Genomic DNA, 13,775 nt, shown 5'->3' with positions numbered 1-13,775 from the left:
GAGCCCGGGCGGACGCCAGGATGACGTCAGATGCGAGGCGACCGGCTGGGAGTACAGCGATCTCCTCTGGCGGGGGCACGCGAGCTCCTCCGCCGGGGAGGCGATCACAGGACAGGCGGAGTCCCGCAGAAAAGACTCAGCGGTGCAGAAGGAGGTTGCCTGGCCGCTCGAGGAGGGGACATGCACGGGCGGGAGGGGGGGGGGAAGAGGTAGCACAGGCCCCCATCAGGGACAGGAGACAAAGGGGGGAAGACAGCATAGACAAGCCTAATAGCCATAAACAAAGCAGAGTACAGGGGCAAAGTATCATGTACTGAGTAAGAATAGCATAGAGTAGATAGCGGACAAAAGAACATGAGTGAGAACATAGGGGTACTGGAGCGGCGCAAGCGGAGGTCTCCCAGGAGAGATAACAGAAATGCGGCAACGAGGGACCCGGCAGGATCCTATAGGGAGGGGGAGAGAGGGAGAGCACCCGAGCCCGGAAGCAGGGAGGAATGCATGAGGGGAGGTAGAAACGGTCAGCGGTTAAAAGGGCAGGCAGAGAACAGGGTGGAAAGTTGTAGTTACAGTTTTAGATAAAAGGGAAGAGCTCATGATTCGAGCTCAAGGTAGTTAAACGCTTAAGTTTGGATTAATAAGAGTTAATAAAATAGATAGAAGAGAAGTTAGTTGTTAGGTTTTGTAACGCACAGAGCGGCCGGCGGGGAGGGGGGCAGCCACCACTCTGCCTGCAGGCATGTGCGTCTTCGCCAGGAGGGGGGTCATATCCCACCTACCTGGTTCTGACCCAGAGATCTGTGGCGAGTTCTGGAAGCCACAGAGAGGGACCAAGGGGGAGGAGGGTCCAGGGAGAAAATCTCTCCTCCGGGCATTGAACCCGAGGTCTTTTAAGACCAATACGGTTCTCATGATGTATTTAGGTGTTTTATGTGTGTATTCTTCCCTCATGTTTTTTCCCTTTCCTTCTCCAGTCCCAACAGGCGGTGGGTTGAATAGGCGCTTCTGGAGTCTACACCACAGAGTCCATGAACAGAACATGTCCAGGGTCAGGGGTAAGATCAGACCGGCTTACATTCTAGGTCCACACAGACACTACTACATAAAATGGAGGTAATTTTCATCTCGCAAAACGCCAAAGGGCTCAACAGTCCACGTAAGCGGAGAGTCGCTTTCACTGAATTCAAGAGGAGAGGGGCTGACGTGGTCTTCCTACAGGAGACTCACTTCAGCTCGCGTAATAATCCGAAATTTCTTGACTCTAGCTTTCGTAAGTTCTTTTTAGCATCAGGGGCAGAGAAAAAGAAAGGTGTAGCTATCCTATTCCAAAATCACACCCCCTTCCAGGTTGAAAAGATTAAAAGGGACCCAAAGGGAAGGTATCTGGTGCTGGTCGGGCTCCTTAAACAGGTCAGAATGACATTAGCGTGTATATACGCTCCAAACGAAGGTCAGCTAGACTTCTACAACACATTCTTCCAGAAGCTGCAGGTATGGGCTGAGGGACAAATAATTCTAGGGGGCGACTTTAACACAGTCATGAATGCAAAGGTAGACAGATCTACGTCCCAAAAAAATAATAAGAAAGAAGGGAATAGCTCATTACTGAAAGGCCTTAAACAGACTAGCCTGGTGGACATATGGAGAGAGCAGCACCAGGGAGACCGCAGTTATTCGTTCTACTCCCACCCACATGACAGCTACAGTAGGATTGACCACTTCTTTGTATCGGGCAGAATGGTCCCACAAATTTCCGACACAAGCATACATGATATTACTTGGTCGGACCATGCATCGGTAGAGCTAAGATGCACCCAATTGAGTAATGCCAGCCCGGGAGCAAACTGGAAGCTAAATGAATCAATAATCAAAATCCCGGAGACCCAAAACAAAGTGAAATCTGAAATATCAGAGTATTTCCGGATAAATAGTGGCAGTGTAGAATCCCAATCACTGTTATGGGAGGCTCATAAGGCCACGATTAGGGGGGTTTTAATCGGTATAGCGGCAAATAGGAAAAAGAAAAAGGAAGCCAAATTAGCCCAGCTTTATCACAGGTTACATGAGCTCTCTACTCTACATAACCAGACAGGTAGAGATGTTGATCTGAGGGAGCTGAAGGATGTTAGAATTCAGCTAAACCTCCTCCTTACTTCCCGAGCGGAGAAAGACATGAGTTGGACACAGAGGAAGTTCTATGAGAAAGCTAACAAACCGGACACTATGCTAGCCACCAGACTCCGTAATAGGAAACCAAATTTTAACATTCATTCTATTACGACCGCAGGAGGCCAGAGTTCCTCAAACCCTAAAGTCATAGTAGGGGAGTTTGCGAAATTCTACGAACAGCTGTATAATGGAGAGAAGGTAGTTCACAATGCTAGGACAAGTAGTAATCTACAGAAATTCCTAGCAGACGCAGTCTTGCCACAAGTAAACAGAAAGGAGCGAGAGGCTCTGCAACGAGACTTCACAAGGGAAGAACTAGAGGCGGTTGTAAAAAACTTAAAAGCATCAAAAGCCCCAGGCCCGGATGGGTTCTCCAATCTGTATTACAAAAAATTTATCGGAGTCTTAGCTCCACACATGCTCCAGCTGTTTAATGGAGTATTAGCAGGAGAGCCCTTTCCGGGACAGATGCTCCAGGCATCAATCTCGGTAATTCATAAAGAGGACAAGGATCCCACTAGCTGCCAAAGTTACCGGCCAATATCATTAATTAACACAGATGTAAAAATCTACGCTAAATTGCTGGCCAATAGATTAAATGTAATCCTGCCGGGGCTCATCCACCCGGATCAAGTTGGCTTCATTAGAGGTAGACAAGCGGCCGACAACACTAGAAGAATTGTTGATATAATAGATTTCATGGGAGCCAACAAGATTCGGGGTGTGGCCCTAAGCTTAGACGCGGAAAAGGCCTTTGACAGGATTGATTGGCCATACCTGGAGTCCACGCTTGGCGCATTTGGGTTTGGAGGCAAATTCCAACAGGCTGTCAAAGCACTATATACGGCACCGTCAGCCAGAGTAGTTCACCAGGGATTCCCCTCGGAACTATTCCCAATTAAAAGTGGGACGAGGCAGGGATGTCCGCTTTCGCCCCTGCTATTCGCCTTATGCATCGAACCACTCGCAGCACAAATTCGGAGTAACGCTGATATCGCTGGGGTACAGATCCATTCGCAGGAGCACAAAGTGGCTCTGTACGCGGATGATATCATTCTAACCCTTGCCAAGCCGCTTATCTCGCTGCCTAATCTGTTCGAGCTTCTAGAGCGTTTTGCCCAGATCTCTGGCTTCAAAATAAATCAAACGAAATCAGAGGCCTTAAGCCTACACCTGCCAAGAGAAATGGAGAAGTTGATAGAACTCAACTTTGAGTTCAGATGGCGTCCATCCGCCATGAAATACCTAGGAGTGCAGATCACAAAAAAGGCGAGCTCCTTATATTCGGCGAACTATCCCAGACTGCTGAGGACTCTCAAAAAAGAGCTGCAGGAATGGAAGGCATATGGTATTTCTTGGTTGGGGAGGATCTATAGTGTCAAGATGAACATCCTTCCCCGAATTCTATACCTGTTCCAAACTCTCCCGGTTGCCGTGGTTAGAGCAGACATCGCAGGGCTCCAAAAGGCTATTTCCCAATTTATTTGGAAAGATAAAAAACCACGGATTAAAGGGAAAATTATGCAAAAATCCAAGGAAGCTGGTGGCCTGGCAGTCCCGAGCGTCTTATCCTACTATAAAGCGGCACAATTGTGTCAAATCACGCAGTGGCATGGGGACCCGGGGCTCAGGAGGTGGGTGGCACTGGAGAAGGAGGTGTGCGCCCCGCTTGAGCTCAGGGACCTAATCTGGTACCCGAGGACACGGGTGAAGGATAAGCTCATCCCACTATCCTCTGTGCTCAACTCACTCTCGGTCTGGGAGGCTTCTAAAACTAGCTGCTCTCTGACCTCCAAACACACACTGATGGCTCCTTTATTTGGCAATCCGGACTTTGCTCCTGGGCTGGCGGAAAAATGCTTCCCGCGCTGGCGGCAATTAGGGATTAGTCGGTTGAAGGACCTGGAGGTTAAAGGCAAGATCAAATCTTTTGAACTATTACAGTCAGAAACGGGCGTACCTAACACTGATTTTATGAGGTACCTCCAGGTCCAGGCATTTTATAACGCACACCCGGTGAGACCACCGCTGACCAAATTCGAACAGCTCTGCGTGCGCGGAGCCGACACGCGGGGACTAATCTCTGCGTTGTACAGAGAGGTGGTGAATACTGACTCAGACAGGACAATCAAACCCAGTTTTATGACACAATGGGAAGAGGATCTCCAGACACAATTAGAGGACGAGGACTGGGCTGCGGTGTTCAAAGCTGCGGCCTCGAGCTCCATATGCACGACATTGAAGGAGAACTCATATAAGGTATTATTAAGGTGGTATCTCACCCCAATCAGATTAGCTAAATTTGTCCGGGGGGCTTCCCCGCTCTGCCCCAGGCGGTGCGGGGAACAGGGGGATCTGGTGCACATGCTGTGGTCTTGCCCAAGATTAGTGCCGGTCTGGACCCAGATCCGCGATTGGCTGCAGAGGATCTTTTTAGGGCTCACAATACAGCTGGACCCGTGGCTATTTTTATCAGGTAAACCTACAAACGAGGTATCTAGATCGGGTAACAAGCTGATAGCACATTTTGCTACCGCTATGAGGTGCGAGACCGCAGCACTGTGGAATCAGAACGCAATTCCGTCTATTGATAAAATTAGAAACAGAATTTGGTTCATTTGTAGAATGGAGAAGTTAACGAGTTTAGTTAACGACTCAGCCGATAAATTTGAGAAAGTATGGTCATTATGGCTTGCCCAGACTGATATTCAGGGGATGAATGAGGCCACAATATGGCTCTGATAGAGATAGATGGGTTCTCCTTGGATGTTGGGTTGGGAGTCGGACGGGACGATCGGACAGTAGGGCTCCCCCCGAGGTACAGTGGTGAAGAGATTCTCCGACTCATGAAATCCTGATGTGTTCCGGATCTGAGCTCCTCTGAGAGGCGAACTGGAGCAGAACAAAGGCAGCAATGGTGAAAGACCCCGGCGAAACGTGGAATCAGCGCTACTACCAGGCAGCTCCCCCCCCACCCCTACCCCCCCCCCTCCCCCCTCTTTTTCCTTGTCCTTAGATGTTGTCAGTCTGTCTGCGTCCTGTCCTGTGGTCCCCCCAATGTTCGTCCGTTACTTGTAAAGTTTCCCTGTAAGTTAGGTGTATACCTGATACAATTGACAACATCCTGCATTCTTTGACGTGTATGCACAAAAAACTAATAAAAACAATGTTTAAAAAAAAAAAAAAAATCCCCCCACTCTCCCCAATACATATATATATAAAAAAAGACTTACAGTACCTAGGGGCTGGTCTCAGGCCGGGCCCGGAGGCTGTGGGGGCCCGGCCGGCACTGTAAGTTGGGCCTGACTTCTGGCTCGGCTGCTGGTCGCGGCCCAGCCCGGCTCTCCATCAGCTGCCTGCAGGCCTCTCCCTCACTGTGTCCCACGTGCTCCCGCCGTCAGCGCACGCCGGGCCTCCCTCTCATGCCGGCGCGCACCAGAAGCCGGTGCACTGACGTCAGAGAGGGCCGTCGCGTGCCAGAGGTGGAAGCTCAGGACACAGTGGGGGAGAGGCCTGCAGGCAGCAGATGGAGAGCCAGGACCTGGCTGGGCCCTCCGCAGCCTCCGGGCTCGAGACACCTGTCCCCTCCTGTCGGTGGCCCTGGGTATGTGACTTTGTAAATGGTTGCAATAGAAACAAAAATGCTTGTTACGTTAGAATACATAAAAATGTCTTTAAAAAAAATATATATATATATTTTGTTTTATTATTATTATTTTTTTAAATGCTACAAGAATTTTCTAATAGTACAGAACTGATTTATTTTAAAAAAAAAAACACACATGTAGGATAATGCTTAAACTGCAGCTTTAATATAAAAATCTGTGGCATTGCAAAACGAGATTTTTTTGGTTAAGTTTTGCAATGTCACGGATTTTTGTATTAAAACAAAAAATTGTTAAATAATGAACTAAGGGAAGCAATTAGCTTAGAGCCTATGGGTGATAAAATGATAAATGATAAAATGATATAGTATTAGCAGGTCGGTTCGGTCAAGGTTGGAAGTAATCCAGGGTACTTACTTTCAACGGGAGACCAGGTTATTTACACCTTTTTACTGGGATCATTCATTGAGCAAAACAAGGTAATGAAATAAATTGTAGTTTATTCGCATAAGTTCGCTTATACACGATACACAAAATACAGACAAAAAGACACACTTACTTTGGGACCGGGGTTGAAAACTAGATTTTCCTAGGTGCAGGGAACTCTATGGGAGAGTTTTACCCTGACCGGGACCTGGTCCGGAATCTCCTGGAACCCAAATCGTCAAAGTTCCACACGCCATCGCTACGTTCTCTTCTGACTGCGACTTACTCCAAATCTCCGGGAACTCAAATCAGCATAAAATCCCAGCCGCGTCCGCTACCATTGTTTCTGGGAACTTGGGCAAAAAAGTCGGGACTTAGACTCTGGCAGGTAGGCCTTTCAGGCTTAAAATCGAAGCCGGTTGCTCTGCTATTCGTGCAGAAGCAACTTTGAAAAGTGCGCCAACGCTCTTACTACCGGAGAATTACAATCAGATTGGCTCACAGATTCTTATAGTATTCTGAGTTTCATTCACAAAACTCAGCAGCCAATAAACGCGTGGGAAAATTCCCATGCAACCAATCAGAGCCAAGCTAGCTAGAAAAGCCGGATCAGTGGGAAATCTCAAATAGCCAAGGGACATGCGCAAGTTTGCCACCTACGTCCCTGACTATCTCAATGCCACCCGCTGGGACAGGCTCCACCAGTTCTGGCAGAAGAAGTGGCCCTTGAGCTACGAAACGCGTTGGAGAGATACCATTCAACCTGTATATTTTTAATATCTATTTTCCAAGGTGTATTTTATTTTTGTGAGGTCAAACGGTTTGCTGAACACCGAGTTGATTTCCATCCTTCTGCGCATGTGCTGTGATGTTGCTTGCTTCTGTGGTTGCTAAGTGAAGTCTGAAGCAGGACGGGCATCTGCCGCGACTCAGAGTAAACCAGGCGCTCTGACGTCACAGACGGGACTGCAGGATCACGCCGCCACACTGCTTGACTGATCTGGAAGTGAAGTGAGGTCTGCAGGGGAACCTGTGTTCAACCTGCGAGTAAAGGACAACTACTCCCCAGGATCCACTAAGCTTATTGACGCCATATACAGGACATTGAGAATGTGGCAGAGTCATCAACCATCCGGTATTTTACCTACCTGCGCGTGTGGAGAGGGGAGAAAAGTCTCGGCGGTTCCTGGTTGCAGCCGTTGGTAACTGCCACGTTGTGGCTCTATGCTTGATTAAATCTACCTTGATGTACGCATAACCTTGAAACACCTTATATATAAACATAGTTTATTACATTTTTCACGATGAGTGTTGTGCGCTTTGTTTGTTTTTTTTGTTACTAGATTCTAGGGTCTTGGGCTACCCTTTTGCACAGCAGCAGACGCTCATCTACATTGGTATACATTTAATTACCTTTTTCACATGGTGGGGTGTTTTTGATTTTTAATTCATATCACATTTAACACTTTTATCAAGTTTATATTCTTTTGCGCACTTGTCTATTTTTTCTATTTAGAACAAGTGGCAGCCTGGGCGATTGCCATTGATCTTCCGACCTGGTACTCCGCCTTTTCCCGCTGATCAAATGCTATTCTCACCTCTGGGCATCCTCTGACTGCTTTGAACTCCGATGTCCAGCAGACTTACTGGCGCCTGTGGGTTAGCTCGGGCAGCCTGTTTGGACTTCGGTTCCGAATGTAAAGAACACATTACATTTAATAAAGTATATTTCACTATACTTCTGAGTCTTGGGGAACAGGGGACAGAAAGGGACATGTTGTAGTTTTATTTCTATCTGCCTTATTCCCCATACACTATCTTTTGAACTCAGTCTGAACTCTGAGTTCCCCCACAACCTTATATACAGTTGGGGTACCCACAAACTACACTGGTTGTGGGTCAATTGGACATTAGCTGAGGTACCCCCCTTAACCTAGGGATTCCCCCAGCTACAGGAATATATGTTTTATCCCTGTGCCCCATTCTCCTTTCTGGTGGGCTGTGCTGAAGCAGGGTACCCTAGTGGTGAGTCGCGCTTGCGTTTTCAAGGGGAAATATTGCTGGGACAATGTGCCTATATGTATCCGAGAATCAGGCATGATTACCGTGTATACAGCAGCGGCAGCTTTTATTCTTACAATTCACCGGCTTTTACCTGGCATGTTCCTGGAATGCCACGCTGTTCACCTGGAGCATGCCGCGCTCCTTTTGCCTTCCCAGCCAGGCGCATGCCCGGTTGACGCGCGGTTGATGTGTTAATTGATAATGGGTCAGGATTTAATAGGCTGCAATGCTTCGCGTGTCCACCAGATGGCATAAATTCATGAATTGTAATGCAGTATATATATATGTGTATATATATATAAATATATATGTGTGTATATATATATATATATATATATATATATATACTGTATAACAACAACCCCTATAACCCCTAACATACAGTACTGTACACATACAGTACTGTATATGCACATCAATGATACTATAGGCCGGGGGCGAGATGTGTTTGCAGCAGAGAGAGATCCGCTGCTCTCTCTGCGCAAACATCGGCACATTAAAAATTATTTAAAATACATTTTTATTCATAGTGTAGATGTGCAGGGGGTCTCCGGAGCTGAACCGCATTGGTTTCAAGTCTGGGGACCCCCTGCTCCCCGAGATACAGCCCCCTTTATGAGGTGCCGGTATCCCTCTGCATTTAAAGGTCCCGATCATGTGACAGCGATATGTAAACCAAGCAGAGGGATACCGGCACCCCCTAAAGGGGCCTGTATCTCGGGGAGCAGGGGGTCCCCAGACCTAAAACCAAAACGTTTCTGCTCCGGAGACCCTCTGCACGTGTACAGTATAAATAAAACACATATATAAATAAACACTCGTTCCTTACCTTAGCGGCTATGTGCTATGGTAACGAAGCAGCATTTCTGTATTTTAATAATATTGTACAGTGAGCCGGGGGTTCCCTGAGCCAGAAATTAATGCTCAGGGGACCCCCTGCTCCTGCACAATATTATTAAAAATACAGAAATGCTGCTTCATTACCATAGCTGATAGCCGCTAAGGCAATGAAGGGGTTAACCCACCGTGCCCGCTTTATTGTGGGTAGCGGGGGTGGGTGAAGGGGGTATTTGGCCCTTGGTGTGAGTTTAGGACTTGTGTGGGGGTTGCGGGTGCACTTAACCCCTTCACGGCCGTAGCAGTTAATACCGCTACGGTCATGAAGGGGTTAACCCCTCCCGCTACCACCCCGCAAGCCCTAAACAACCATCGTTGGGGCTAATACCCCCTTCACCCACCCCCGCAACCCACAATAAAAAAAACTCACACACAGCAGCCGCCCAAAAAATAAATAAATAAATCTAAATAAATAAATAAATACATGAATATAAAAAAATACATTTAAAATACATTTTTATTCATAGTGTAGATGTGCAGGGGGTCTCCGGAGCTGAACCGCGTTGGTTTCAGGTCCGGGGACCCCCTGCTCCCCGAGATACAGCCCCCTTTATGAGGTGCCGGTATCCCTCTGCATTTAAAGGTCCCGATCACGTGACCGCGGCATGTAAACCAAGCAGAGGGATACCGGCACCCCCTAAAGGGGCCTGTATCTCGGGGAGCAGGGGGTCCCCAGACCTAAAACCAAAGCGGTTCAGCTCCGGAGACCCCCTGCACATCTACACTATGAATAAAAATGTATTTTAAATGTATTTATTTCTATTCACGTATTTATTTATTTAGATTTATTTATTAATTGTGCTGCTGCTGTGTGTGAATTTTTTTTATTGTGGGTAGTAGGGGTGGGTGAAGGGGGTATTAGCACCAACGGTGGTTGTTTAGGGCTTGTGGGGGGTTGCGGGTGCACTTAACCCCTTCACGACCGTAGCGGTATTAACTGCTACGGTCGTGAAGGGGTTAAGTGCACCCGCAACCCCCCCGTAAGTCCTAAACTCACACCAAGGGCCAAACACCCCCTTCACCCACACCCGCTACCCACAATAAAAAAAATTCACGCACAGCAGCCCCACAATTAATAAATAAATTTAAATAAATACATGAATATAAATATATATGTATATATACAGTATATATATATATATATATATATACATATATATATATATATACAGTATATATATATATAATAACAATCCCTATACATATATATATATATATATATATACAGTATATACACACACATGATGAACCAATATACAAATAAATGTAGAAGGGTTATCAAAACCATACTGTCCTACAAATAACACTTCTCCATACAGACACACTACATTACAATGAATTTCCTTTAATAATCCTAACTGATCTTACAATCTAAATCATCAAATGCCAATGAAACACCTCACATTCCAATCAATACATTGCATTTACATTGTATAAATGATGCATAAAATCTATGCACCATATACATTCTGCAAATGAATGTGAACAATATCATTGCAAGCTAAATACAAATACTGTACTCCAAACAAGTCAACTATTTTAACCAATCAAGTAAACAAAAATCAATATATAAGTACCAACCAGAAAACAAAATTTAAAACCAAAGCTAAACCTTACAATACCAAGGATTACATCTATCTAATTGTAAAAAAACATTATACTGTACACACATTGAAGCATTGCAATAAACAACATACAGTACAGTACATCCCCTGTATCTCCCTGCCTTGAGTGTAATCTGTGTAAAGCCCCCTCCCCCTAATGTTTCTGTTAAATCTCCCTGCCTTGAGTGTAATCTGTTTAAAGCCCCCTCCCCCCTAATGTTTCTGTTAAATCTCCCTGCCTTGAGTGTAATCTGTATAAAGCCCCCTCCCCCTAATCTGTCTGTTAAATCTCCCTGCCTGTGTTGCTGTGAGTGCAGTTTATGTAAATGTGGGGTGGGGGGACCCGATGTGCATACTGTGAGGTCTAACCACCCTCACCCACTACCCACATACCGTTACCCCCCCCCCCCCATCCTGGCCATGGCCCCTCCGTTTCTGCAAAACAGACACAAAAATTAAAACATTCAAAGTAATGTCCCCTAACCCCTTAATAACCATAGCGGTTATTAACTGCTACAGTCATTAAGGGGTTAACCCACCCTCACCCACCACTCGGGATGCCTACATACCCTCCCACACTAACCCCTCATCCCGTGAGGCCTACCCCCCTCACCCAGTACCCACAAGGGAGGTCTGCCCACATACCGTTGGGGAAACACCCCCCCCCACCCCCAGTACCCACAATAAAAACAACAGTGATCCACAATAAACATCATTCTATTTATTAAATACATTACCCACCCCCTGTGCCCCCCCATAAATAAATGATTTATTATTTTACAAACCGGCTTCATAACGCAGCCCCACGCGAGTCCCCGGTGGGCTGGCGGGGCACCTGGACAGACCTACAGGGTACCAGCAGCCCTTTTCAAACAGGTTCTGGAGGCCTGCTGGTGGGTCCCGCCAGCACTATGGCCCCCAGGTGGTCTCCTTGGGTCACTGTGGGCCACAATTGGGTCCCCACGGTAGGCCCAAGGATGTCTGGGAGCCCCAGGTCAGACCCACAGGTGTCTGCAGGGCCTCGGGTGGTTCCCACTGGGGTCTGTGGAACTCACGAGTGCTCACTACGGGTCCGCTGTGCCCCCACAGAAGTGGGACCACACATCATCATCCCCGCACCTACGGGTCGGCGGTGCCCCCACAGAAGTGGGACCACACAGCTTCATCCCCGCAGACTACGGGTCGGCGGTGCCCCCACAGAAGTGGGACCACACAGCTTCATCCCCGCATGTGTCACCCGTGGAACCACCAGCCTGATACCCGTGGGATATCAGAGGTCCCACGCAGAACCACGGAACAAACCCTGAATGTAAAAAAAATAAACCTGGCCTATACATTCAATACATACACCCCCCCCCCCCACCACCACCAACACCTACAGTACAATAATGTGCAAAATAACTATTATCCAGATATGGATAATAGATTAATTGCCCATTATTAAAAACATTAACAGCATATTCAAATAAAGAAAGTACTACTGACCTCATCAATACGAAGTGTCCGTCGCCAGCAACATCCTTGTCTTGTCCACAAAATACATTGCCAAAACAAAGCCAATACATTGCAATTACATTCAGATATCAATTAACCCCTTAAACACGTTATCGGATAATAACCGCAAAGGTAATTAAGGGGTTAAGCCACACTGGCCCGATACCCACCCTTCACCCATGAATTTGTACAGTGGCTTCATCATGCAACTATATATACAGTATATATATATATATATATATATATATATATATATATATATATATATATATATATATATAGTATATACACACACATGATGAGCCAATATACAAATAAATGAACAAGGGTTATCAAAACCATACTGTCCTACAAATAACACTTCTCCATACAGATACTGTACACTACATTACAATGAATTTCCTTTAATAATCCTAACTGATCTTACAATCTAAATCATCAAATGCCAAAGCAACACCTCACATTCCAATCAATACATTGCATTTACATTGTATAAATGATGCATAAAATCTATGCACCATATACATTCTGCAAATGAATGTGAACAATATCATCGCAAGCTAAATACAAATACTGTACTCCAAACAAGTCAACTATTTTAACCAATCAAGTAAACAAAAATCAATTAGCAATCATTATTTACATCCCTAAACAATTGACAGTCCATCCTGAAAAATGAAACAATTAACTAATTCACGCCTCGAGCAGAACAATTCAGCATGTGAAAAAAATATAAGTACCAACCGGAATACAAACTTTAAAACCAAGGCTAGCCCTGACCTCCCTCAAACACACAATACAATATCAACAATTACATCTATCTAATTTTAAAATACTTTAAACTCACAATAAAGCATAGCAGCATAGACAAATTAATTTAAAACACATCAAATCAAGCTTTTAAAACAACATCATTTCTTACCCGGTATGTATATATCTCTCTTGACATATATACATACATACATACAGTGGCAAGAAATGATATACCACAAAAAAAAAATACACATGTTAAAAAAGCTTTAAAAAAAATTAACAAGTTAAATAAAATACATTTCTTTAGTTCACTTACCATTACTTGCCCCCACCGACTCCCGTTGCGCAGCTTACTCACGAACCAATCCACGAACAGGAACCCATAAAATAAAAAACCATAAAATAATAAACATTAAACTAAAAATCCAAATCAATCCACGGGTCAAGTAAGAATAAAGTTGGTCGGTACTGTATGTATGGGGGAATCGACAACTCCGGACCCCAACCTAGTAGGCACATTCTGTCAATGGTTCCTCTGCAAAACCCTTGAAACTCATACCCTAGCAATCCCTGCTTGCTGGCATGCCCGGAAAGGGAAACACACAAAAAATACTTTTATTACATGCAGTATAAAAGAATGATACAATGTTACTGGGCACAAGAGCTATTTCTCTTGGACCCTTAAACACGGATCAGGGGTAACCAAAAAAGGCTTAACCTATATTTGAGAGCCTGGTTAGCCCCGAATGTCACACTTACCTCC

The sequence above is a fragment of the Ascaphus truei genome, chromosome 4 (genome assembly GCF_040206685.1).
Source record: "Ascaphus truei isolate aAscTru1 chromosome 4, aAscTru1.hap1, whole genome shotgun sequence".
In the NCBI taxonomy this organism is placed as follows: Eukaryota; Metazoa; Chordata; class Amphibia; order Anura; family Ascaphidae; genus Ascaphus; species Ascaphus truei.
This window is presented reverse-complemented; position numbering follows the sequence as displayed.